At 43.0% G+C, this 27,832-nt stretch overlaps 1 protein-coding gene across 3 annotated transcripts in view; it reads left to right on the top strand.

Moving 5' to 3' along the window:
• Positions 1-27,832, top strand: part of RERE (arginine-glutamic acid dipeptide repeats) — a 404,974-nt gene that overhangs the window by 87,998 nt on the left and 289,144 nt on the right. The window contains exon 1 of one of the 3 annotated variants that reach the window (XM_047791578.1): positions 9,405-9,552. The exons of the other annotated variants lie outside the window; for them this stretch is intronic. The gene's annotated coding sequence lies outside the window, so the exon portion shown is untranslated. Of the gene's footprint in view, positions 1-9,404; positions 9,553-27,832 lie in introns of those variants that run through there. 3 annotated transcript variants of the gene reach the window in all.

Below are 27,832 nucleotides of genomic sequence, written 5' to 3'. Positions count from 1 at the left end.
TGCAGCCCAAGTATTTGTGTTTTTCTGATCAGTTAAAATTAAATTCAAATGGATGTTCAAAATTTGTTTCCCTTCTCCAAAGAACAGAAAGAAACCACCCCTTGTGGTTCGGGTAGACATTATTGAGACTCTGGCTTTGCATTTTTGTTTTAGCTAATATATTGCACATTTCAGTGGATGTTTTGAACTAGAGTCCTCTGACTTATTTTATTTTGCTTCATTAGGGCCTCACTTGTGGCATATGGAGATTCCCAGCCCAGGAGTCCAATTGGAGCTACAGCTGCCAGCCTGTGCTACAGCCACAGCAGTGCAGGATCTGAGCCGCATCTGAGACTTATACCACAGCTCAGGGCAACGCCAGATCCTTAACCCGTGGAGCGAGGCCAGGGATTGAACCCACAACCTCTTGGTTTCTAGTTGGATTCATTTCTGCTGCGCCACGTGACGGGAACTCCATTTTATTTTTTTAAAGGGCCACACCCACGGCATATCGAAGTTCCCAGGCTAGGGGTCGATTCAGAGCTGTAGCTTCCAGCCTGTGCCACAGCCACAGCAACGCCAGGTCCGAGCTGAGTCTCTGACCTGCACCACAGCTCAGGGCAATGTTGCCGGATCCTTAACCCACGGGGCAAGGTCAGGGATCGAACCCACGTCCTCATGGATCATAGTCGGGCCTGCTAGCTCTGAGCCATGATGGGAATTCCCCAGTCCTCTGACATTTTTCAGAGAGAAGTGGTTCTTAAGCAGAAAAGCCCCGGGTCGTTAATGCTACCTGTGATGTCGAATCTGGAAATGGTGCTTATTTAATGTTTTGAAACATTTATACTTACATTTTGCTTAAAATAGATGTTGGTGATTTTATTTTAAAAAAGAGTTTATTGGAGGCATGTTACCAGAGAAAACATACGGCAGAACTTTTTTAGCAAGAGGGCAAAGCAGTGTTTTGGATTTGTAAGCATTATCTGGTTAATATTTTGAATTCTTGGTGTAGAGATTCCCCTTGGGGTTTTTAAACTTCCAGTAAACTTGGCTGGATCTCCACACTGACTTTATCACATATTGTCAGGCCCCATTCTAAACATCCTGTCAGGGTCCTGAGTTTCTGAGCAGTTTCATCCACATAACTTTTTTTTTTTAAATTCATAAACTTTTCCAAGCAAAAAATCTCTCAACTAGTTTTGCCCTTTCAAAGTATCACTCTATTAGAACATTATAATTTCATATATACAATCTGAGATCTCTTGTGAGTTTTTATTTTTACTTTTTATTTTTTGTCTTTTGTCCTTTTAGGGCTGCACCCGCGGCATATGGAGGTTCCCAGGCTAGGGGTTTAATCGGAGCTGTAGCCACCGGCCTACACCAGAGCCACAGCAATGCCATATCCAAGCCACGTCTGCGACCCACCCCACAGCTCACGGCAATGCTGGATCCTGAACCCACTGAGCGAGGCCAAGGATTGAACCCACAACCTCATGGTTCCTAGTTGGATTTGTTTCTGCTGTGCCATGACAGGAACTCCTCTTGTGAGTTTTTAGAATAGAGATTGGAAATGTCCTTAAGATGTTTAAAGCTTATGCTGTCTTAGGGATTGCTCTGTCTTCTCTACAGTTGCTTTAAGATGTTTCACATCCTATATCCCTGAGAGGGCTGCACACTTGAAATCCTAAAAGCTCCAGGTCTCACCTTGGATGGACTTAGTGTGTCAGCAGAGTGCTGGAGTTCACCCTTCTGCTCTCTGTTCTTAGAAAAGCAGCGTTTGATTTGCTGCAAGCTGGATTCCACCCTCTACCCCCTTTTGCAGGAATGTATTTTAATAATGCTGATAATTTTGTATTTCATGAAATAACTCCTTAAATACTTTTTAGCAGTTTATCAGTCAAATACATACTTGGGGTGTGTGAGGAAGTCTAAAGCAAACGGAAATTTAATTTATGTCCAGCCTTAATGTTGTACCTATATTTAATTTTGGAATAGCTGCTGTCCATAGTTTTACTAAAGGTTAGCCTCCTTGATTTTCAGGATCTGATGTTCTTTCTAGTTATTTTAAATGAGTATATTATGTAGATTCCAACAGTTTGTAGGTTGAAATTAACTCAAATTTATTCTCTAATAAAAAAAGAGTAAACAGGAGTTCCTGTCATGGTGCAGCTGAAACTATCTGACTAGGAACCATGAGGTTGCGGGTTTGATCCCTGGCCTTGCTCAATGGATTAAGGATCTGGCGTTACTGTGAGCTGTGGTGCAGGTGCAGAGCTAGAGCTCCGATTGGACCCAGGGCCTGGGAATCTCCATATGCTGCGGGTGCAGCCCTAAAAAAAAAAAAAAAAAAAGAAACGAAAAAGGTAAATTTTAAGATCCTGGCATTAGAGGACATAACTCACTTTTCCCCAGTAATTTGGAATGTTTTCCTGTTTATTGCAGCATATTTGTTAATGGTTCTCTGAGTCTTTTTCTATGGTTTTAATTATCAACATCATCCTAGTTGATTTAAGTTTTTTTTTTGAAGTCATCCTTGGAGATGGCAGTTTTATTTTATTTATTTATTTATTTTTGTCTTTTTTTGCCATTTCTTGGGCGCTCCCTCGGCATATGGATATTCCCAGGCTAGGGGTCTAATCGGAGCCGTAGCCACTGCCCTACAGCACAGCCACAGCAATGTGGGATCCGAGCCGCGTCTGCCACCTACACCACAGCTCACGGCAACGCCGGATCCTTAACCCGCTGAGCAAGGCCAGGGATCGAACCCGCAACCTCATGGTTCCTAGTCGGATGCGTTAACCACTGCGCCACGACGGGAACTCCCGATTTAAGTTTTTTCATTTCTGTTGTGCACCCTTACCTACAGAGAAAACTATGTGAATTGATCATTAAATGTTGGCTGAATGGAAAGTGATGTGATAAATGACTGGATGGGTAATTAGGTTGGAAAGTTTATTTTAAAAACTCATGTTAGTGAACACCTGACCTTGATTTGCATCTAAGACTTGCAGAGTAAGGATTAGATGATATGTGTTATCAAGTCATATGTCATTCAGAGTTCCTGCTGTGGCACAATGGGATCGGTGGTGTCTTAGGAGCACTGGGATGCAGGTTTGATCCCTGGCCCTGGCACAGTGGGTAAAGGATCTGGTGTTGCCGTGGCTGTGGCTTAGATCTGATCTCTGGCTTGGGACCTTCTTATGCCACAGGGTCAGCCAAAAAAAAAGAGAAAAATGTCATTCAGTTGTGCTATAAGCTGAGAAATGTTTAATGTTGTAATTCTGACTTGATGTATATTTTATTTTAAAATTTATTTTTAAATATTGATTGATTGATGTCACACCTTCAGCATGTAGAAGTTCCCAGTCCAGGGATTGAACCCATGCCACAACAACTACAAAGCCAGATCCTTAAGCTGCTGAACCACCAGGAAACTCTGTCACATACATTTTAGGATGTAAGCCATGAGTTCTGTTAAAAAGAAAGGACATGCTATTAATATGTATACTACTAGGGTAACAGTAATATCCTGAGACTGTGTGGGGGAAACCAGGACATGTGGGGAAGAATATTTTGATTTTGTTTAGGATGATTGGAGAGAGTCTGTGGGATAAGATTGAGGTAGAGCCCAGAGGGCATTTGAGAACATGAATCTGTTACGAAGAAGAAGCAGCAGCGGCAGCAGCAGCAAGCTCAGGCTAGAGAAGTAAAATCAGTAGTATCATAGTGGCAGCTTGAGAGTGAATCTTCTCATGCATGAGAAATGCCAGAGTATGACAAGAAGAGGCTGGACACTGACTGCTTGTGTTCAGTCATCGGGCAAGACAGAATGGCCAGGGCAGTAGGAGTCCAGGGCATGTGTAATGCAGGAGTCACACGGACAGCCAGAATTTGAGTGTGAGGACAGGGCTTACTGTTGGGAAGAGTCTATATATGGGTCCAGACTTTTGGAGACTAAGAAGTTCACATCCGTTGAGCTAGAGATGGTAGTATAGAAATACATACATGCATAGCAATGCACACAGAAGTGAGTTATAGCAATTAAGGACTTGTTCATTATGGTCCTCCCACACAGCAGAATTTTGTGCAGTTCTAAAGAGGAATCAGATGTTAATGGTCTGCTATGACGTGAGGGGAGCAAGTTGCCATATCGTATGAAATAAAAATCCGCAGAACGAATCATCAGATAAATGAATGTATGTGCTCTAAATATTTGTATTAGTTTGTATACGTATGTTCTAGAAGAGAATCTGGAGAGAGACACTTCAGCTTACTGAACGGAGTTGTTTGCATGTTCTGTAGGAGCATATAATAAACAATCCAAAAGGGATCCAAAAAGAACCATGCATTTTTCTTTTGAAAACTCTCAAGGTTTCGTGGTGGGTGCCATTTTGTGAATTGGATAAAGGAAGGAAGCGGATGGTTTGCTTAAAATTATAACTCCATATTCTACAGAGTAATACCAGAAACCCCACTCCTCCACCCCAGGATGCTGTGCAAATATGGCTACTAGTATAACACAACCTGTGGTCTTGGTCACTGTCTGCTTGACTGACTTTGGTAATCTTTTGACCTTTCGACACGGAGATGAGCTAAGTTAACTTGATCTGAATGGTTTTTGCTAGATAATGCTCTAGGGGTGTTTATTGTGTCAACCTGATAGTTGACAATAATTTTGGGAGACCTCACTAGTTATTGCTAGGTGTTTTTTTTTTTTTTTTTTGCTTTTTATGGCCGTACTCATGGCATATGGAGATTCCTAGGCAAGGGGTCCAATCAGAGCTACAGCTGCCAGCCTATGCCACAACCATAGCAACACAGGATCTGAGCTGCATCTTTGACCTACACCACAGCTCTAGGCAATGCCAGATCCTTAACCTACTGAGCAAGGTCAGGGATCGAACCTACAACCTTGTAGTTCCTAGTCGGATTTGTTCCCGCTGCAGCATGATGGGAACTCCTAGAGTGCTATTTTTAAACTTTCATGAAAAAATGCAAGCTCCTTCCCGCTTCGGTGGTCTTGGGGAGTGGTCCAAAGCTGCTCTCTCTCTCTTTTTTTGCTTTTTAGGGTCACTTCTGTGGCATATGGAAGTTCCCAGGCTAGGGGTCTAGTCGGAGCTACAGCTGCTGGCCTACCCCACAGCCACAGCAATGCAGGATCCGAGCTGTGTTTGCAACCTACACCACAGCTCATGGCAGTGCTGGATCCTTAACCCACTGAGCGAGGCCAAATCCTTCTGGATACTAGTTGGATTTGTTTCCTCTGGGCCACAACGGGAACTCCCAAAGCTGCTCTCTTTAGAAGAGGCGGTCAGAAGTCTTCTTGCTGTGACAGAAGCCGGGTGGCAGAGAGAGGAAATATAGGGTAGTTGCTCCTGGTTATGGTTCTGAAACAACCTGAACCCTGTTCCACCAGCGCCAAGGTTATACCTCACATTTCCCCTGTGTGCTGTTCCCGGTCATAGCTTTAATGTTAGTTTAACTAGACTTGGAGTTTAATTATAAATGTTAGGATAAAGTCAGATGTCAGCTCACTTGGCTGCATGCTGAGGCCTGTAGAATATGGAGTGCTTTGCTTCTAACCACATCTGTTGTCTCCTCTCATTATCTGTTAATGGTACTCAACTTGACAGGGTTGTTTTGATAAATGAAGAATGTTATAAAACCTGGAGCTGGAACTTACAAGGAGTGGAACTTAGGACAAAAGAAGCACGACTTAGACAAGGTCAGAGGGAAATCCTGTGGGAACCCAGCAGTGCCACGTGGAATGCTGAAAGTAACTGTGAGGATTAATTTGGGGAGGAGATTGGGGTATCTCTAGTATTTTTTCTTCCATCTCACGCTTTCTCTTTTGTTTTTTCTTGTGTGCAGGTGCAAAACATCTGAGAAATTATTATTATAATAACTCTCCTTTCTTAGCTATAGATCCCGTAATTTAAAAGCTCACATCAGTGGGGTTCGAGGAGTTGGGAGGGCAGTTGTGGAGTGGTCTGTCACCAGTGACGTCAAGTCCTCAGGTTACGAGAGCTCTTAGGAAGGCTTCCATGTCAGGGAAGTGGAGGTCTTTTAGAGATGAGAAAAATGGAAAATAAAGAAGTAGTTGAGTGTAAAAGAGAGGTGGTAATCCTTCCCCTTCCCCCACTTACACCAGGATTCGGTAGTACTTTTGCATTCAGAGAAATGTTGAAGGCAAACTACTGTATAATGTACTTTCAGAATTTTATATTCTGTTTATGTTGCTCATACGGTATTTAGCAGACCATTCAGTTTATCTGCTGCTGTTTGCCCCTGGCTTAAATGGCACATAGGTAGGAAGAACTTGTCTTGAATATGTTAATGATGGCTTCTGTGCCTCATTTAACCCCTTTAAAAAAATGTAGCTTACAGATAGAACCCTGGTTTGGGTCTCTGTTGGGGGAGTTAAGCCAGTCACAATTATTCACATTTCTGTAAAATGGGATAAAAATGTTCATTTTACTAGACTTTTAATATTTAAGATTTATTTGTGTAGATGCTACGTATTTGGTAGAGGCATTTTTTTTTTTTTTTGGTGCCAAGAACTGTGCAAAGAATATATAGAATGAGCTGTTGCCTTGAATTCACTTATTCATTTCAGAGATGTGTGCACTTGATACCTGGTATTTGATGGTGAGCAAACATACAGAACTTTCTCTAAAAGAGCTTGCTGTCTAGAGGGGGCTGTGGACATTCATCAGAAAATCACACCAATGAATGAAGGGTGAGATAAATACTCTCAAGGAAAGAAACACAGTTCCCTGAGAACTTATTATAAGGAAGGAACTTGACCTAGAATGGGCCCTCAGGCAAAGCTTCTTTGACAAAATGATATTTGACCTGAGATCTGAAAGAGTAGGCTTTAAATTGTCTGTGGGGAGGTTGGAGGAGGGGGTGACAGGGAGATATTTCAGTTCTAGTGGAAAGAGGCGGTGATGGCCTTTGGTAGAAATCTTCGTACCTTGGGGAAATCGAAAGACTGGTGTATCCAGGAGTTCCTGTTGTGGCTTACCAGTAATGAACCTGACTAGTATCCATGAGGACACTGGTTTGATCCCTTATCTCGCTCAGTGGGTTAAGGATCCGGAGTGGCTGTGAGCTGTGGTGTAGGTCGCAGACATAGACTGGATCTCTCATTGCTGTGGCTGTGGTGTAAGCTGGCAGCTGCAGCTCTGATTTGACCCCTAGCCTGGAAGCTTCCATATGCTGAAGGTGGGGCCCTAAAAAGACCAAAAAAAAAAAAAAAGCCTGGTGTATCCGGAAGGTGGGGAGGTTGGGTGTGGATGGATTAGTAGAGGGTGTAAGACAAGGGCAAAGAAAATTCAAGTGTCATAAAATGCTGTCAAAGCATTAAGAATCATTGGGAGACTAGTTTCAATATGAATTTAGAATAGAGCAGTTTTGTTATTCTCAGCAGCCCTTTCCAACTTAGGATAAACCAGCACTTTTTAAAGTGTTGCAGACAAAAATCCCCTCTCTTTAGGATCTGCCATGTGCCTAGATGTAGCTGGTGAGAAAATAGAAGTGTGTCCCAGTACAGGAGTGGCTTCTGTAGCTTGGCTTTATGGCCGACCTCATCTCTGGCATAGATGGAGGGGTCTCAGAGCCACTTGGTTACGAGGCAGATTTTTAAGCCGCAGGTCCCCTCAGGATGGTCTCCTTGAAGAGTGGTGTTTAGGGAGCTTAGAGCAGAGACTTAGAGGTGAGCCATAGACCACCTCTGACTTGTATTGATCACAGCCACTTTTCAGGGTGGCAAAGGCATCATGCCTCACTAGCTTTGGCTCTCAGTATGTGAGCTATATTAGTAGTTTCAGAGAGATCTTTCTATCTCCTGTAGAATCACTCAGTTTTCTTTAAAGCAAATTAGCACGATGATGTTGAAGTAGCCAATGCACAAGTCAGGTTGGTTATCTATGCCAGTGAGGTGGGATCCCTAGGTTCCATGCTTACTCTCCATCCCCTCACCCCCTCGTTGAGAGACTTTGGGCAAATCACTTTAATCTAAATCTTCACCTATCGTTAAGGGTACCTAATAATGTTATTGGAAGGTCCAGTAACATTCATAAAGCTATTTTAGAGTTCCATGAAAGGTGCCTGGAAGGCAAAAGGTGTAATATTAAAGATACCAAAAGCGATCATTTAAATTTTGAGCTTATACCTTTCAAATTTGGGTTGCCATTGAGTGAGTTTAATACTTTGAGTTTATATTCCATAGGAATGTATTTTTAAAAATTTGCTATAGACGATATTATGTGATAGGACAAAATGATCATTACTGTTACTACTAGGAAATAGCATGGTTTAAATGTAGTTTAATTTTTGTAAAATTTAGCAAGTTCATCGCTATTTAGGGGATGGAAGAAACTAACTTGAAATTTACTATTGGTAATTCTATTTAGATGCACATAACATTGGAATTAATGAGGGATGTGGAATCTGGTAGCCCATGGGCTTATATGTTTTCTTAAGGCTACATGGCAAGGAATGTGTATTTATTGTGCTTCCTTATTAGATGAATTTCAGTCAAGCCCAATTCTAGCAGATGAGTCCTTATTTTCTTGGGGAAAAAAGATTGGAGAGAAGACTTTTAAACAAATGACTAACAAAGCATTCTTAAACTGTAAGGCAAATTGAGGTCAGAAATTTTGTTCCACACCAAACAATGCGTCTTTCTCTTGTGCGTTTGAAACAAATCGTGTTCATCGTGTCTGTGATTGTTGGTTATTTCATCTGCATTTGTTAGACTTCAGAGGTGGTTGGTATTAATATTCCTGGCGAAAGCAGAGGCAGCTCTAGGATGTGTGAACTGCTGATCACTCACGGGGCTGCGCTGCCTCTTTAATATCTTGCTTGCAGATGCATTTTCTAGCTGACCACGCTTTTAAGAGCTGCCATCAATCATGCAGCCTCCCGGTTCCGGCTGTCGGGAGGGGAGGGAGGACTGGGGAGGAGGGGAGGCTGGCCAAGCTGGGCCGCAGATAAAATTGCTTCGGCTTTGTGTGTGTGTGTGCGCGCGCGCCCCCGGTGGCGGCCGGCAGGGGCGCGCGCGGAGTGGGCCAGGCTCCAGCCCGGGTTTTGCCGGCCGCCGCCGCCGCCGCGGGGAGGCTGCTCTTTCTCTCCCAGCGTCTGGGTCACAGGCATGTGGCAGTGTTGGCCCGGCCGCCGGGGCTGAAGGAGTGCGAGCTGCGGCCGCCGCTTCCCCCAGTCGCGGGCGGGGCCCGGCGCGGCCACGGCCTCCTGCAGCCTCAGAGCCGCCGGGACCGGCGCCCGCGCCTTGCTGCCCTGCGGCCGCCGGGGCCTCCTTTTGTTTAGCAAGTGCATTTCACGCCCCGAGCTCCCGCCCGTCCCGTCGGTGCCCGCGGGCCAGAGTTTGCGGGGGGCCCCTGCGCAGGAGGAGGTGGTGGAGGAGGCGGCGGCGGCGGCGGTGGAGGCCGGAGGGCTCAGCTCCTGCTGCGACCGACCGGCCGCAGGCAAGTGGCCGGCCCCTCTTGCTGCGAGGGGGACGCAGTCTTGGGCCAGGAAGTTGGACAAGTGTGGGCGCAGGGGCTCTCGGAGGTGGGTGTACGGAGTGCAGTAGCTGACCCTAGAGAGACGAGCAACTAGGGTATTACTAAGAATAGTGGTGGCTTTCCAGGAATCAGGAATAGGTATTTGCTGCGTTCCATTTTGCATTTCTGTTGGGTTTCCTCGTTGTTTGTTTGTTTTTAATTGCCCAAACTCTAGAAATCCCAATTTACTAAACCAAATGAGAAACATGTTTAGGGCAGAGAAAACACTATTTTTTAAGGTGTGTATTTGTATGTGTGTGTGTGTATGCGTGCGTGTGTGTATGGGTGTATGGGTGTGTGCGTTTTCTTTAAAAGGAAAGCTGAAGCAGTGTATAGTCTAAAAGCTGCTGTTTGATCCAAAACTTTATTGCTTACTATGGAGTAAATTTAAGTTTAAAAATAAAGTGAGTTGGATGGAGTTGATTGTAAAGTAATTTGGAGCTGCTTAAGTGACATAAAATTTGTTTCTTGGATCAAAATACTTACTTTACCAGATTAGCTAAAATGCAGAGATAGTTTTGAAGATCACTTCGAGTTTTTGGTTTGAGGTGGTGGCTTCCCCACCCCCTCCTTCTGTTTACTCCGATCTCTGGTTCAGGTTAAAGCCTTGGGGAGACCTGCTTGACCGCTTCTGTTTGCTAAGAAGCCCTTACTTTGTTTTACTCTCAGCCTTTCCCCTTCCAGGCTCACTGGTGCCACTGCTCTTCTTGGGGCTGTTTGGGTGAATCTTGGGGAGAAACTCTTCTAATAGGTTACTTTGTTTTACTCTCAGCCATGTGGAAATTAAAAAAAAATGTGAATGAACACTGAAGTCAATATTTTCCCCTTTGAAGCCTGTGTCTTTGCACTTTAAGATACAGTGAGTGAAAGTTGAGGAGAACAGAGTTGACAAAGTCCTTGAAATTATGTGCCAAAATTACTATATTCTGGTACCTCCCCCCCTTTTTTTCCTCCATAGGAACTCTAGGTCCAAAGTAGACATGATTTGAAACCACGCAGACGGGAACAATATCCCATGTAAGCCTGCTGATCTGTGGGCAATTATTTCCAGATGCAGAACCAACTCCACATTTTTATGTGTGTTAGATTTGGGCTCTAGGAGGCAATTGCCTTTCTGAAAATTTACATTGCCTGGTAAAATAACACAAGGCAGACGTTTCAGAGGCTTAACAGCAAGTTCACAATAGTATGGGAGCAGTAGTTAGAAGCCCTGTGTTTGTTTTTTTCCAAGTCTGTAATTTAGTAGGGTTTAAACTATTTTACAAAGATCTCTGGGACCAGTGAAAGGTGGTTTTGAGTCCAGAGCACTTGAGTGCTCGTTGTACTCTGGCAGGCCCTGGTGCTTGGCAGGCTGTGCTTGCAGTGTTATTTGATCTGGTTGCGTGATAGAACTGCGAGTACTTTTCCCCTTCCCGCGGCTGTTGAAAGTGGTGCATCAACGAGTACTGTTCACTAACATGTTTAAAGACTTAACCGACATTCATTCACTCTAAGAAGGTTTCCAGCAAAAGGCTGTTTAGGTTTTTGTCTTGTTTTGTGGTTTTGCATTTATGAATTGAGGCGAGAGCTGACGTAATGTAGCTGTACCACTTCCTTTGTGCGTGTATTGGTTTTTATAGCCTATAGGCCGTGTTCCAGTCTACATGGTTGTGATTATTTCTGAAGCGCTTGGATATATATATTCAAGTTTCTTTCCTTTTCAAATGCAGTTACCTTCAGCTATGTGCCAATTTATTTTTCAGATTGTGACGGGGGTCGGGGGGTGGGGGGAGCGGCCATGGTGTGACCCCTGCTGGTTTATCAGTAACGTTCAGTGAATTGCCCGTGTGGTGTGCAGACTAGCTCTTCATTTTAATTAGTGCAGCTGTACAGCTGTTAGGTCAGAATGCATTGGCTGCTCCTGCAGGGGAGTTTTATCTTACACTGGAGGTTTTATGGACTTGTCTGGCTGTGTTTCTTAATCCTTCTTCCACAGCCACTGTGCTTGCTTTTGAGCAAATGATAGAACATGACAAGCTTTTGTTTACTCATGTAATAGTTAGTTTATGAGAGATTTATTTTTGGTTTTGAGGAAATTGCTAAGCTATGTAATTTATTAGTAGGTATTACTATGCTTTTCCAAGGTCAAAGGGTTTTGCTTGCTATTGTGTTAGTCTGAGGAGCCAGTGGGACCATTCATTTTATAATGACAAGGGACGCCTCCCCACCCAAATAAAAATGGTTCTTTGTTTGCTATTCTCGGATTAGTTTGTAAAACTCAGAAATAAATGTTAACTCAGGGGAGATAACGTTGCTAAAATGTTTCCCTCTCATCTCTTGTTACACTGTACCAAAGGGACTGAGAGAGGAGCCGGTGATTGAGAGCAGTTTGGCCATGGGCTAGATGATTAATCCAAAGATTTAGAAACGTCTCTGCTGGGGTTGGGGGGAGGGGCGCGGGTGGCTTCCTTTAAATTTTAATATGTGCTTTTGGCTCCAAGTTATTGGAAAGTATTTACTGTAAGATTGAGTAGCTTTGAGTCTTTGAATATGGGTCTGTGACAAAGTCAGGCTTGTCAGGGTGTAAAATAGACTGTGAATGTGAATGAGACATTTTCTTAATGATTTGGTCTTCTTACTGTCTGCCTTCTAAGACCGTCCACCACGTTACAAGAAAAAAAGGAGCATAAGTCAAAACCAAAACTGACTGAAATCTGTTTATGCATAAAGCTAATGGGATGCCTTTTTCACTGGCCCTGGTTACTGATGGAAGAACACACGGGGCTTTGTTGTTGTCAGGGGATAGTGGGGCGGTGGGGCCTAGACGAGAAGAGGGAAGGGAAGCTGGCTCCTGCTGAGCTATTTTTTAACTCATTGGAGAAGTGAGTCCTTCCTAAAATAACCTGAAATGAGGAAAGAGTGCAGCAGTTCTAGAAAAATGCATCATTTCAATGTAACATCTATAAAATGTTTTCTCTCATTAAAAGAAAGCGAGACGTTTAGATTGGCAGTAGAGACTGCTGAATCCAAGGAAAAATAGAAGGAAGTATTAGTAAGTATCCTAGATCCAAACAGATTATTTCAGAAGTTCATTTGTGTTTTTTTTTTTTTTATTTCTGAGACCATGTTTTTTTATTCCAAATATCAGTGGTGATTAGAGTCTTAGGCTTACCCTCCTAAATCTTTTTAATTTTTGGTATAGTTGACTGACTTACATGTTTCTAATGAAAAAGCAATAAAACAATAATGTTAAAATGTAATTGCAGGAAGAATCAGCATAGCCATATTCAGTTTTTAATGTTGTCACATGGAGTCTCTGCTGGTATGAGTAATCAGTTTATCCCTTATAAATTGGTGGCAAATAGCTAGATTGTCTTCTCTATTCCTTTTTCCTATCACCCATCACCGTGAGACAAAGGATGAGATACTTACTAGCCTCTTTGTGGGAAAAAGTCTACCTCAGGAGGTGTGTTAGGAAAATGCTTGGTACCTAATGACAGCTAATACTATAATAGTGAGCAATATTTGTGCTCTAGGCACTGTTTTAGATGCTGAAGATACAAAACAGCTGAAGTCTCTGTGCTCACAGCACTTGTGTTCCAACGGAGGAAGATCAAATTACAAAGATCAGGATGGAGTTCCTGCTGTGGCTCTGGTCACTGCAGAGGTGCTGGTTAGATCCCCTGCCTGGGGCAGTGAGTTGAAGGATCTGGCGTTGCCACAGGTGCTATGTAGGCTGCAGCTTGTATTCAATCCCTGGCCCAGGAACTTCATTTGCTGTGGGTGTGGCCTTTTTTTTTTTTTTTTTTTTTTTTAAAAAGAGCATGATGCTATATAGGACTTCCAAAGATAACTTCTGGGCATGCCAGTGATTCGTTTAACACGGGAAGTTTAGTATTGTTCTTTAAGCCGTTATTTTTTTTTTCCTTGATAAAAATGTGTTTCTCACACTGCTTAATGATTCGTTAGCCATTGTTAACAACTTTTGGCTCACGGGTGGAGTAGAAAAGCGGGAAGAGACTTTCTGGGGAAGGAAAAAAGAATTGAACAAAAAGGAAACTAAACATAGTGATTGGTGAATTTACACACCCAGTAGTAGAAGGGGACTCTTGAATCATGCTCTATCCATAAAAGGAGATGTCATGCAACCACTAAACCCGTCATGATGTAAAAGCATAATGCGAAGTCAGCGGGCAAAACTGTAGATGCCAGACTGATTACGCAGCCTGATTCCAGGCACGTGGGCACCCACCTTTCCTGCAGAGGCAGAGGGGAAAGACTAGAAAGAAGTATACCCAACATGAACGGTGCTGGTCTCTGGATGGCAGGATTATGGCTGACTCCTTTCCTTACTGTCGTTCTGTCTTTGCGGGAACTATTTAATCCGTGCGGGTCTGAAGCCTCTGAGGTACAAGTGAGGAAACGGAGAGTCAGAGGGGTGAGGCGAGTGGACCAAGGCCCACAGCTGGTGCTTGGCGAGGCCTGGGTTCCAGGCCAGATCCTGACTCCTGTTCTTACCTTGACCGCCTCTCATCGTGTCAGAGGTAGACCCTTGTGCCTTTGTGAAGGGGCCTCCCCTGGCCTTCCTCCACATAGGGGCGGCCCAGCCAGGTTCGAGGCTGGTTTTGGCCAACCAGAGAGCGCTCACTGAATGTCACACTGACGCTGTGTGGAGTTATTGGAAAGGAAAAGCCAGTGTTGTGACAAGAGGAGGGAATGGAAGAAGGACTTGAGAGAAGGAGGATGGTACAGGGAGGAGGGTGCTTCGGAGTGGGGGCGACAGGAGAGTCACATGTTGTAGGTTTTGGATTAGAGAATGAGAACTGAGAAAACACTGTTGAAAAAAGTACCATTTACCTAATCAGGAGCTGGTGGAAATCGGAGCATTTGTCGAACAGAGCAGCCTAGGAGGTGGAGGAAGAAGCTAGTTTGCAGTTGGGAAGAAATTGTTGAGTTCAGTAGTGAGAGGAGGGATAGAAGGCAGCTGGAAGAGGTTCATGGCATTAACTGGTTGATGCATTAAGAGCTTAATGGCCGTGGCATTCTGAAGGTAGGATTTTATGATACATGTGACCGTTGTGTTTAGGTTTTTGCAATAAAATGAGGTAATGGGTGCTCATTACTTTAGAAAGCAGAAAACATTTTAATTTTCAAAGATTAATCAGAAGTTACTTGTGAAGAGTTTTGAGAATATGGTAGGTAAGCATGGGGAGGATTCTTTATAAAACTGAAATACTTTTGCCAGGAAAGATTAGGTAATTGTTCATCTACACTTGGATCTGTTTCTCATGCCTTTGCTTCTACATAAGTGAATGAGCTTTTGTAGTTGTGGTTTTTTTAAAAAAAGGGTCAGTTTATATTTGACTGTTGAGCTTCCGAGGAACAAAATAAAGTGAATATACTGTACATTCGAAAAATTGCTTAAGTCCCAAGCCTCCAGATGGTGTGTGCTGCTGTGTTCACAGCTGTATTTAGTGCAGGCTCACCACATTATCTTCTAATAATTTAAAAATAGCTGGTTAGAAACAGTGGTATAGTCAAGTCTCTGCTGGTTCTGAACCTCAGTAGCAGTAGTGACTTGTTTGCCTTTAGTAAAATGCCAGTTGAAATTACCTCCTTCCTTTTGCATGGTTTTCAGGACTTGTTATTGGGCCCACCTGTGGCTTTGCACAAACTACTGCATCTCTTTAGGTGCACACATCAGATTCTTTTTATGTGGTCTCAGGAGTGAGATTGGCGAATGGCTCTTGATCATCTTTAAAAGATATTTTCTTAGTTTTACCAACCCTTTATTTTTTAAAACACCTCCTCTCCCCCCGCTTTGGCCACCCCACAGCATATGGAGTTCCCAGTCAGGGATTAGAGCTGAACTGCAGTTGTGACCTACCCTGCAGCTGCTCTGGCAATGTGGGATCCTTAACCCACTGTGCTGGACTGAGAATTGAACCCGTGCCCCAGTGCTACAGAGGTGCTGCTAATCCCATTGTACCACAGCTCGAACTCCTTAAACATTTTAAATATGTTAAATATATGCATTGATACTATATACGTATCATACGATGAGCTTTCTGTGTTTTTTGGTATCAGCAACAACAACAACAAAAGCCCTTTAAGGAGTTCCTGTCGTACGTAGTGCAGTGGTTAACAAATCCGACTAGGAACCATGAGGTTGCAGGTTCGATCCCTGGCCTCGCTCAGTGGGTTAAGCATCTGGTGTTGCCGTGAGCTATAGTGTAGCTTGCAGACGAGGCTCGGATCCGGCATTGCTGTGGCTCTGGCGTAGGCCGGTGGCTACAGCTCCAATTAGACCCCTAGCCTGGGGACCTCCATATGCCACGGGAGCAGCCCTAGAAAAGGCAAAAAAAGACAAAAACAAAGAAAAAAAAAACCCTAAACAAACAAACAAAACCCTTTAATATTCACATCTACTTACCAATATAAATGCTTTTTTTTCTTTTCTTTCTTTTTTTTTTTCCCACTGTACAGCAAGGGGGTCAGGTTATCCTTACATGTATACATTACAATTACATTTTTTCCCCCACCCTTTGTTCTGTTGCAACATGAGTATATAGACAAAGTTCTCAATGCTATTCAGCAGGATCTCCTTGTATATCTATTCTAAGTTGTGTCTGATAAGTCCAAGCTCCCGATCCCTCCCACTCCCTCCCCCTCCCATCAGGCAGCCACAAGTCTTTTCTCCAAGTCCATGATTTTCTTTTCTGAGGAGATGTTCATTTGTGCTGGACAGGACACCATCAAACTCCTAGAAGAAAACATAGGCAAAACACTCTCCGACATCAACATCATGAATATTTTCTCAGGTCAGTCTCCCAAAGCAATAGAAATTAGAGCAAAAATAAACCCATGGGACCTAATTAAACTGAAAAGCTTTTGCACAGCAAAGGAAATCAAAAAGAAAACAAAAAGACAGCTTACAGAATGGGAGAAAATAGTTTCAAATGATGCAACTGACAAGGGCTTAATCTCTAAAATATATAAACAACTTATACAACCCAACAGCAAAAAAGCCAATCAATCAATGGAAAAATGGGCAAAAGACCTTAATAGACATTTCTCCAAAGAAGATATACAGATGGCCAACAAACACATGAAAAAATGCTCAACATCGCTGGTTATAAGAGAAATGCAAATCAAAACTACCATGAGATACCACCTCACACCAGTCAGAATGGCCATCATTAATAAATCCACAAATATAAATGCTTTTTTTCCCTCTTACAAGGATTTAATAAAATTTCTTTTGGAAGAACTCAGATTACTAAATCTTAAATTGTTTTGGCCACACATACTACTGTTTGTTTAGCAAAATTTTTCATAAATTAGATATAAAACAAAATAGTTTGAAACATTATCCAGGAATTTTAATTATGTGAGGGGTGATGGTAAGAAAGACATGCACATGTTACATTAATCGACTAAAATTATATAGAAAAACATCTAGTTTGAACTATTTGAACAATTATTTTCTCCTTTTGGTTTTAGGTACCTAATTCTTACTGTTGTCTTTTGTGTGTGTGTGTGTATTTTTATTTATTTATTTTAAAGATCACGCCTAATCTAACCACAAACACTCTGGATCCAGTTTCTGTATTTTCCCTTTCAGTCTTTGTCTGCGTGCATATTTAATTGTACACGAGTATGATCCAAATATACATTCACTTTTTTTTGGGCCACCCCCTGGCGTATGGAGTTCCTGGGCCAGGAGTCAGATCTTAGCTGAAGTTGCAGCCTACACGGCAGCTTCGGCAATGCCGGATCCTTAACCCACTGTGTGAACCTGTGTTCCGGCGATTCAGAGACACTGCAGATCCCTTTGTGCCACGTCAGGAACTCCTGTGTGTGGATATTTTATAAGAGAAAATTTACGTAGAAGACTTTTATTCATTCATTTATTTATTTATTTATTTGGCGTTTTGTCTTTTTAGGGCCGCACCTGTGGCATATGGAGGTTCCCAGGCTAGGGATCTAACTGGAGCTGTAGTTGCTGGCCTACCCCAGAGCCACAGCCACGGGGGATCCGAACCTGCAACCTCATGGTTCCTCATCAGATTGGTTCCTGTTGGGCCACGACGGGGACTCCTAGAAGGCTATTTTACCCATGTGTATATTCTTTGACTACCTACCTAGGCTGTCTCTTCTTTCATAGGCTGTGCTCGTCCCGCAGAGCATAATTCTCACATTGACTAGGTAAGCGGTAATGGTTGGTAGTGGAATGTTCACCTTTTCTCAAAGAACCTGTTAGATGTGCGTGGAAGGAAAGCATTTTGGTATTCACGGTGTAGTGTGCTGGGGGCAGGAGCAGCTGGAGCTTGGAGCTTTGAATGGAAAGCAAGAACGAAAAGTGCTGAAAATTACGTAATGTCTAAAGCAGTCTGACTTTGGGGAGGAGATTTGCTTCAGCTTTAAGTTGATTGCATAAATATTTATTATTGGGTAAGTGAGACTTTGTCATACATCAAAACATTAAAAAAAAAAAAAAATCAAACCGCTGGATTTCCTGTCATGGCTCAGCAGGTTAAGAACCCGACTAGTATCCATGAAAATATGTGTTTGATCCCTGACCTCGCTTGGTAGGTTAAGGATCTGGTGTTGCTGTGGCTGTGGTGTAGGCCAGCAGCTGCAGCTCTGATTCAACCCCTAGCCCGGAAACTTACATATGCCACAGGTTTGGCCTGAAAAGAAAAAAAGAAAAAAAAAATCGAACCACTGTTTAATAAATGAATTAAATCAATCGACTTTATTTTGTGGAGCAGTTTTAGTTTCATAGAAAAACCGAATGGGAAGTACAGGGAGTCCTACCCCGTTTTCCGTGGTATTGACTTGCTGCGTCAGTGTGGCCCATTGTTAGCGTGGATGAATAGAGCTGGTGTCTGCGGCTTGCGTCAGAGTTCAGTGTTGGGCTGTACTTTCTGTGGGTTTTGACAGCTGTGTGCTAACACATGCACCATTGGATCCACTCACACCGAGGAGTTTCCCTGTTCTAAATGCACCCTTGCTCCACCCGCTCATTCCTTCCTCCGCCCTCCCCACAGCCCCTTGCAACCACTGAGCTTTTTACTGTTTCCATAGTTGTGCCTTTCCAGTTGTTGTATAGATGGAGTCACAGAGGATGTGGCCTTTTCAGGTGGGCTTCTTTCACTTAGTATGCATTCAAGGGTCCTCCTTGTCTCTCTGGCTTGCTAGCTTACTTCTTTTTATCCCTGGTACCATCTCATTGTTTAGATGAACTGTAGCTTATTTATCCATTCACCCGCTGAACTACGTCTTCCTTCCTCCAACTTTTGAAAATTACAAATAAAGCTGCATTAATATTTGTGTGCAGGTTTTGGGTGGAGACAGTTTTTCAGCTCATTTTGATAAATACCAAGGAGCGTGATTTCTGATCTATGGTAATAATATGTTTGGTTGTGTAAGAAACTGGCAAACTGTTTTCCAGCAGCATTGAATGAGAATTCCTGTCGTTCCACACCCTTGCTCACATTTAGTGTTGTCATTATTTTGGATTTTAGCCCTTTTTATTTATTTAAAAAATTAAAAATAGGAGTTCCCGTCTCGGCTCAGCAGAAACGGATCTGACTGGCATTCTTGAGGATGCAGGTTTGATCCCTGGCCTTGTTCAGTGGGTTAAGGATCCGGCGTTGCTGTGAGTTGTGGCGTAGGTCGCAGATGGGGCTCAGATCTGGAGTGGCTGTGGTGTAGGCCAGCAGCTACAGCTCTGATTGGACCCCTAACCCGGGAATCTCCATATGCCTCTGGTGTGGCCCTAAAAAGCCCCCCCCCCCAAAAAAAATTATTCATTTCCCTTGTCAGCTATGTTGAAATTTTGCTTCTCTGCTCTTTTCCATAGAGAGGAAGAAATGACGACCATTATATGTGCTTCATTTGCCATCCTGTAGGGTAAAGGCATAAAGTTATAAATTGGGAATAGTGTAATCTGATTACACATAAAAAACGGATATCATGCTGATATAATGATGTTAGGTTATGGTTTATGTTAAATGTAGTAGTTTTAATATTTTAGTGGTTCCATGTAAGTGTTATTTCCTCTCAGTTTACCTGTGTTCCTCATTTTGCAAAAGATTTCATTTTGTAAAGGAGAAGAGATACTTTGAATTTTTTTAAATAAACTCATTCTGGCCAGAGGTCCTTATTTGTTAGATACTTATAAATGTAAAGATTTGTTTCAATTTCTTTATTGCAAGGCCATTTGTTGACTGGCCTGGGCACTCGGAAATGAGCACCATTTGATCCGGCCTTTGGAGGCTGTCAATTTCAGCAGTAAATGTTGCCGGGTTAGCCGTAGGGCAGATACTCTAAAATGAGGTTAGAATTACTTCCTGTCTGTGCTTATTTAGGATATTTTGGACTTTATTTACATTTAACCTCAACCTCCCCAAACCCTTGGTTGTGAAGATGATTTAGATGGGCTTTTCTGGTGGTCATGCAGTTCAGGATTCCTCTGGCAGGGGGTTTTCAGTTTTTCCCAGGGACCCCACTGAGTGTTGGTGTAAGCCTTGGTTTTTCCTCCAGGGCAAAAATTGTGAACATTTGCCTGCATGTCCACAGTGCACGATTGCGGTGCCTTTGGAGCTCCTGCCGCCCTTCCTCGGGCCTTTCAAGAATATACCTGTTCAGCTGAGCATGATGTTTCTGTTTGAATTTCTGGGAATCCTTTGTATTTCTGATTTGGCAGATTTTCTTTGCTTGAACAGTGTCGTGTGAGGCCGTGGACTCGTCTGGAAACTTCCTGAGCTTGCTGCTTGTGTGCTGAATGGTTTACGCCAGGGTTCCCCAGGCTGCCCTTAGCCACGCTGACCGCTGTCTTTATGAGGAAGGACCCCGAGGAGGAACCTTTCTCAGCTTTTTGTACCAGAAGGAACTGACCTCCTGAGCCTGCGGTTTGTTTCTCACTTACAGATTAGAATCCTGTGACCGATCAAGTTTCTTCTGAGCTGTTTGCTTATAAAATTTTGGCTATATCTAACGAGAGCCTGTAAAGGGGCCTGAGCACCTCTTTTGTGGTTTCATCTTCTCTATCCCTTCTCTCCCACTACAGTTTTCCTTTGTCCTAAGATACACAGAAGCAGTATGGTATATAGGTAGCGTACAGGTCGCCCACATGACCTTTGAACCCTGCCCTTGAGCCCAAGGACCCTCTTTCACACCTGTGTGCTCAGGGTCCTCCTCTGTCAGTCTTCCCTGCTTTGTGTGGCTACTGGGAGGGTGAAAGCTCTTAGATCAGTAACTGGTATGGATAAATGCTGAATAAATCCAGTTATGTTATCATTCCAGTTCCCTCATCTATTTTAACTTTTATATTGCATGCATTCAGGTAAACTGCCTTAAGTAAGCCATTCTTTACATCTCCTCTGCCTCATGTTTATTTTTTTATACAAAGGTTTAATTTCTGCCTGAAGACAGTCATTACATAAATTCTGTAGGAGTGCTGTAAGCTGAATTGTGTTGGCTCACGTTTCGTATATTCAAGTCTTAACCCGCTGTCTTTTGGTATTTGGAGGTGAGGTCTTTGGGAGGTTATTAGGTTTAGATGAAGTCATGAGGTGGGGCCCCACGATGAGAATAGTGTCCTTATAAGAGGAGGAAGAGACCAAATCTTGCCCTCACTCTGCCAGGCCAGGCCCCGGTGGGAAGGAGGTGGGGCGGGGGGCAGGGGGCAGGGGCGGGCTGCTGAATGTACTCAGTACTCAGTTGGCGGAACCTTGATTTTGGACTTCGCTCCCCCCCCCCCCCCCCAACTGTGGCAAATGCATTTCTTTAAGCTACCTGGTCTGTGGTCTTCTGGTAAAGCAGTCTCAGCAGACTAATGTAGTGATTAAATTTCACACTTGCAGAGTAGAAGGTGATCAATAGCTTATCACAGAGACGACTTCTCAAGAGTGAAACGGGGATTATGCCTCTGTTTGCAGAAGGCTTTACACCTACTGAATAGCCTCCCCTGACCTCTGGTTTGGTCCTCACAGCTAGCTGCCTTATGAAGGAGGCAGAGCAGACGCTGGCTTCTCAGGTTACAAAATGAAAGAGAAGTTGATTGAGTTATATCCATGTTCATTCACAGTTTCCATTTTGGAAGCGGCTCAACCTCTTGCATAGCCGTGTTTTCCGACTTCTCTATCCATTGTTCCTTCCATCAACACCTTAGTGTTGCCACTTCAGCCTTATCATTCTTTTACTTAGAAGATTATATAACCTTTACTTTTAGTCTTTGTAGGGATATTATTTTCAAAGTTGGGAATTCCCCTCTTTTTACATTTCAACGTAGGAACTTCTGAACCATCAGTGGTGAAATTGGTGAATTTCTTTTTCTTTGCTGTCTCGGGGAGGAAAATAGCATTTATAGATTCTTTGGCCTGCTGGTTAGACTTGAAGCATAAAATTCTGTGAAGTATCATAATGCTAAGAAAGGTGATATTCCTGAATTGATAATTATGACATTCTTTGGCTTTGGTTCAGGTGTTGGTTTGCTGTTGTCTTGCTGATGAGTTCTTAAGATGTAAGAGTTATTTGGAGCTATCCATGGTCAAAAGATTGCTATTTATTTTAGTCAAGGTGCTTTGAGTATGTCATGATCAAAGGGACGAAAGAGGAGGGTTAGAAGATACAAACTTTAATTAGTTAAAAAGGAAAAACAAAACAAAACCAAAGCCAGTCCAACCCCTTACCCAAACTCTGCCCTTCATTCTGAGTGAGTTCTGGATCCTTACAAAGTTAAACATTTATGAACCATCAGAATATACTATATTTGCTCCATTTCTTACTAAATTTGTGTGTGTGTGTGTGTGTGTGTGTGTGTCTTTTTAGGGCCACACCTGCAGCATATGGAAGTTCTCAGGCTAGGGGTTGAATCAGAGCTGCAGCTGCCGGCCTACGCCACAGCTACAGCAATGTTGGAATCCAAGCCATGTCTGCCACCTACACCGGAGCTCACAGCAGTGCGGGATACTTAATCCACTGATTGAGGCCAGGGATTGAACCTACAACCTCATGGTTCCTAGTCAGGTTAATTACCTCTGAGCCATGATGGGAACTCCTACCATTAAATTTTAACAAGCAAACAACAAATCAGATTTTTACTTTCTTTTTTTTTTTTTGTCTTTTTGTTGTTGTTGTTGTTGCTATTTCTTGGGCCGCTCCAGCGGCATATGGAGGTTCCCAGGCTAGGGGTTGAATCGGAGCTGTAGCCACCGGCCTACGCCAGAGCCACAGCAACTCGGGATCCGAGCCGCATCTGCAACCTACACCACAGCTCACGGCAACGCCGGATCCTTAACCCACTGAGCAAGGGCAGGGACCGAACCCGCAACCTCATGGTTCCTAGTCGGACTCGTTAACCACTGCGCCACGACGGGAACTCCCCCAGATTTTTACTTTCTAATGATAAAAATGATTCATTTGAGATCAAAAGCCTAGAATAGATTTTTTAAAAAAAACTTTATTGAGATAAAATCCCTCTAACAGACAATTCATTTATTTTAAAACCGTACAAATCATTTTTTTTTTTTCCCTTTTGGTGCTTCCCTGCTGCATGTGAAGTTCCTGGGCTAGAAATCAGATCAGAGCCACAGTGGTGGCAACGCTGGATCCTTAACTCACTTGTAGGGCCGGGTGGGAATTGAACCTGAGTCCCACCATTCCCAAGATGCTGCTGGGAACTCCATCCATGGGTTTTTTAGTATATTCACAGACCTGAGCCATCACCATCACAATATCATTTGGAATAGATTTTATGTGGCAGTTTCTGGTTGTGAAGTGAATGTTCTTTGAATTTGTATTCCTAAGAATAAGAATAGAACTTATGTGTATGCTTTATTATTATGGGATATAATTAGCTAAGGCATTCCTGCCCAGCTTCTGTTTGCAGTGGCCCAAGGTTATCACACCATTTAGTGACTGGAGACTTCCTTCAAGGGGTGAGAAAGCAGTTAGGAATGCTGCGTGAAAAAGGGTTGCAGTCACTTTCAGCATATTATCTGGGGAAATGACACCTTTCCCAGAGCATCGTTTTTACATTGGATGTGCTCAAAATATGTTTAGACATTTGCCGTCTTCAGCAGTTTGTGTTAGAGAATCTTTTGTTAGGAGAAAGGCCGATAGCCAGTGTGTCTGGTTGGTTGGTTCATAGTATTGGTTCCCAGTTGGTTCATAAAATTCAAGTGGGTCCTTAAGGCTGCTCAGCAGTCAGACCCCCCCATCCTGCAAGTCCATTCACTTGCCCAGTTTGCTAGATGACTGTTTCATATTTTGTCTCTGTCTTCACACTCGTTTCCTGCTTCAGTAAGACAAATCAAAGCAGTTGGAAGAGAACTTCTCCATGTGGGCCCAGCTTGCGGGGCAGACTCTGCCTTCCTGGCTGCCTGGAGAGGGAGCTGCAGTCCTCTCACCCTCCAGGGCTGGTCCTGCCCATCCTGCCGTCTCATCGGGTCAGTGTTTTGTCTCTTATATCATTATTGTTTTGGACTCTACTGAGTCATTCTCAGCAGCATACAAATTGGCTGCTTTTCGCCAATCTTCAGACAAATGCAAAAACAAAATCTCCCCCTTTTGACTGCATTTCTTTCCCCTGCCCATTGTTGCTTATTTTTCTGCTCCCCTTTGCAGCAGAACATCTCAGCATTCCTATGCTTAGGTCTCCAGCTCTTCTCTCCTCTTTGAAATCTCATCAGCCATCGTTCCAGGGAGACTCCTCTGGTGAAGATTGCCCAGTCCCCGCACTGCCTGTTCCCTCTTCCTAGAACACACCTTCCCAGATGCCTGCGTTTCCTCTCTTTTGAGGGGCAGTGAGGCTGCCTTGACCCTTGGTCTCTTCTCCTGGTGTCCCTTACCTTGCTCTTTTCCCCTCTCTTTTCACATACTCTATGCACTCTCAGGGATCATTTCTATCGTTGGTTGCTATACTCTGTCTGTCTTTCTGTCCATCCACCTATCTAAAATCCATGTCTCTAGCACATGGAGTAGTAACTAACACGTAGTGGATGTCTAATAAATTCTCCACCCTGTGCCCTAGGACTCATGGCTGTAAAAATCATCTCAATGACTATAACTAAAATTTCATTCCTAACCCAGGTCCACTCACCTGCCTTCCTCACATTTACTACCTGGGTATCTACTAAGAATCCCAAACTTAGCATGCCCAGAGGGACCTTTTGAAGCTTTCCTGTACATCCCAAATAGTTTTGGGGATTTTACATTTTAACTTCATTATCTAGTAGGATCTTACTTGTCACCTCTTTGGTATAGGAGTTGTACCACCTGGAATGCCAAAGGTAGACTAGACCAATCTTAGGTTATTTTAGTTTCATCTCTCACTTTCAAAACAGTTACATTTTTTGAACATTGAAAAAATTCTTAACAGTAATGTACCAGTGAAAAAGGTCAGTTGCCAGTATTCACTTTACTTTAGCCAATAATTTTTTACTGCAATTCCATAGAACCATTAATTAGTATTTTGATATTTGATACTTGGAAATAGGTTTTTAGCTTTCAAGGTAAAGAATTAAGAGTATATCTTACAGAAACGTTTTTTTCCCCCTTGCTTTTTAGGGCTATACTGACAACATGTGGAAGTTCCCAGGCTAGAGGTCAAATCAGAGCTGCAGCTGCCCCTGCCCCCTTTTGCCACAGCCACAGCACTGTGGGGGTCTGAGCTGCATCCGTGACCTACAGCACAGCTCACAACAATGTCAGATCCTTAACCCACTGAGTGAGGCCAGGGATCGAACCCACATCTTTATGGATACTAGTTGGGTTTATAATCCACTGAGCCACACTGGGAACTTCCTCTTATTAAAACTTTGATTTAAAAATATTTTAATGCAAAAAAAATCTTAATTGCCATCTATGTAGCAAATATAAAATACTTTTTAGAAGGCTTTTATAAGTATAGTCAGTAAACTATTGAATCAGGAAATATGTTCTTAAAGGGTCCTCTCTTGGAGAATCAAGTCAGCCCTCTCGGAATCCAAACTTGAAACTTGTTTTAGACATGGAATTAATGGCATCTCATCTAAAAATGCTGCTCAGGAGTTCCCATTGTGGCACAGCGGAAGTGAATCCCACTAGGAACCATGAGGTTGCGGGTTCCATCCCTGGCCTCGCTCAGTGGGTTAAGGATCTGTCATTGCCATGAGCTCTGGTATAGATTGCAGACGCAGCTCGGCTGTGGTGTAGGCCAGCGGCTACAGCTCCAATTCGACCCCTAACCTGGGAGCCTCCATATGCCACAGGTGCGGCCCTAAAAGGACCAAAATAAATAAATACAAATGCTTGATCAGGTGTCACAGCATCATAAATGTTGATATAGCTTTCTTCAACTTGTTACATTTTCTGTCTCCCAGTGGAAAGTTATTAGATTTCTTAGCCATAAAACTCTTTCGAAGACTCTTATCTTTGTAGATTATGTTGATAGTTTGCAGAATAGTGCTCAGGCACTATAAGCAGACTTGTTAGGTGGGAAACTTTGTAATGAATTATTTAATTTATATACATATGTAATTTAGTATTGCATTCCCCGAGATGATAGAGATCAGAGGAATTTGCAATAATGTTTTTTCTTATTTAGCCTGATTTAGTGTAGTGGTGTCATAGGATCATATTGTCATCAGACCATGCCAAGACAACTCAGTTCATCAGTGAAAAATGTGGTTGATAATTTGATAGGTGGGAGAAGGAGGAGGCATTTACCTGAAGTTTTTCCTTTTTCTTTTTTTTTTCCCTTCTTTTTTCAGTCTGTGGTTTGTAAGTCTGCTAATGTTACCTTTTCTTTGTGTGGCACTAAAATACTCTGAAGTTAATGCATAATACTCCTAATTGAGGTTAGTCCATAATTCCCATTTAGCTGAGAGGTCCGAGTTGCCTTACTCACTGCCGTTCAGTGCCTAGTTTGATTTCCATGTTGGATGTTACCTCCACCACATCACAGCCTCTCAACTTGGAATAGATGAGAAAGACATAGCGGAAATGGACCCCCCAGGAGAATGGTTTCTCTAGCCCAGATGTGATTGAATGTGTAGAGGGAGAGAGGGAGAGAGAGGAAGCTTACACATCCTTTGAATTTAACTGAGAACAGTTTACAGACCATTACATTAACTGATATAAATTGCGCCAACACCGAAAATAGAAAAAGAAACAAAACTTGATTTTTTACTGTTAGTGGATGTCCTGGCTTGATTATATATGCCCCCCCCCCCCCACTTTCCAGTGCCTTCTCTTCTAAGATTAAAATCACGTCTTAATATATTGACATGTGGTATTCAGGTATTCTTACAGTTAACTAACTTCTCTATCACTTATTTGAAAAAAAATTGATGGAGAAGTTACCTCTACTCCTTAACCACTTAACCAGTTAAGAATTGGACTGCAGCAGCTCTGGTCGCTACAGAGGCCCTGGGTTTGATTCCTGGCCTGGCAGAGTGGGTTACAGGATCCAACATTACAGAGAGTCACAATTGGTATAGGTCGTAGCTGCAGCTCAGATTCAGTCCCTGGCCTGGGAACTTCATATACCACAGCTGTGGCCATTAAAAAAAAAAAAGTTGATAGAAAAAAGTTTTTTCTAGGTCCTTTATCCTCTTGGAATCTGAAGAGGATCAATTAAAAAATGGACTTTAATCAAAAACTGGTTGCTTAAATTGAACAGATGTTTGAATTATGTGTTGCAGCTCAGGAGGTTAGCTCCAAATATCTGGACTGGTAAGGGGTTTCTCATCCAACTTTGCTGTTTGTCTAGTTTGTCTTCTGTGTTCACCGCTGTTGAAGGAGGAAAGATGGAGTGAACAGATCTTGTCTTAATGGCAGGTGAGGAGTTCTTGTCCTGGTTCAGCAGTTAGCGAACCCGACTAGCATCCATGAGGACGCAGGTTTGATCCTTGGCCTCGCTCAGTGGGTTAAGGATCTGGCATTGCTGTGAGGTGTGGTGTAGGTCGAAGATGTGGCTCAGATCCTGCATTGCTGTGGCCGTGGTGTAGGCTGGCAGCTGCAGCTCCAATTCGACCTCTAGTCTTGGAACTTCCATAAAAAAAACAAAAAGACCAAGTCTGGAAGGCACAAATTGCACCTGATCTTGACTGTCTTCTGTAGGAGCCACAGTGATTATTTAACCAAGTACTTCTGAACTTGATTATTGCTCAATTCATCATCCTTGTTTGTTTTTCAAATCCCTAGTTGAAATATACTTTTTTGGTGTGTGTGGTTATAAGTCCGCCGCTTAGTACTAATATGACAATTTGATAACAGTTTGACAGAGGATTTCATAAGCTTGTGTGTTTCAGCAT

This window comes from Phacochoerus africanus, chromosome 8, assembly GCF_016906955.1.
Source record: "Phacochoerus africanus isolate WHEZ1 chromosome 8, ROS_Pafr_v1, whole genome shotgun sequence".
NCBI classification, from domain to species: Eukaryota; Metazoa; Chordata; class Mammalia; order Artiodactyla; family Suidae; genus Phacochoerus; species Phacochoerus africanus.
Note: the sequence above shows the minus strand (reverse complement) of the source record. Positions and strands in the feature narration are given on the sequence as shown.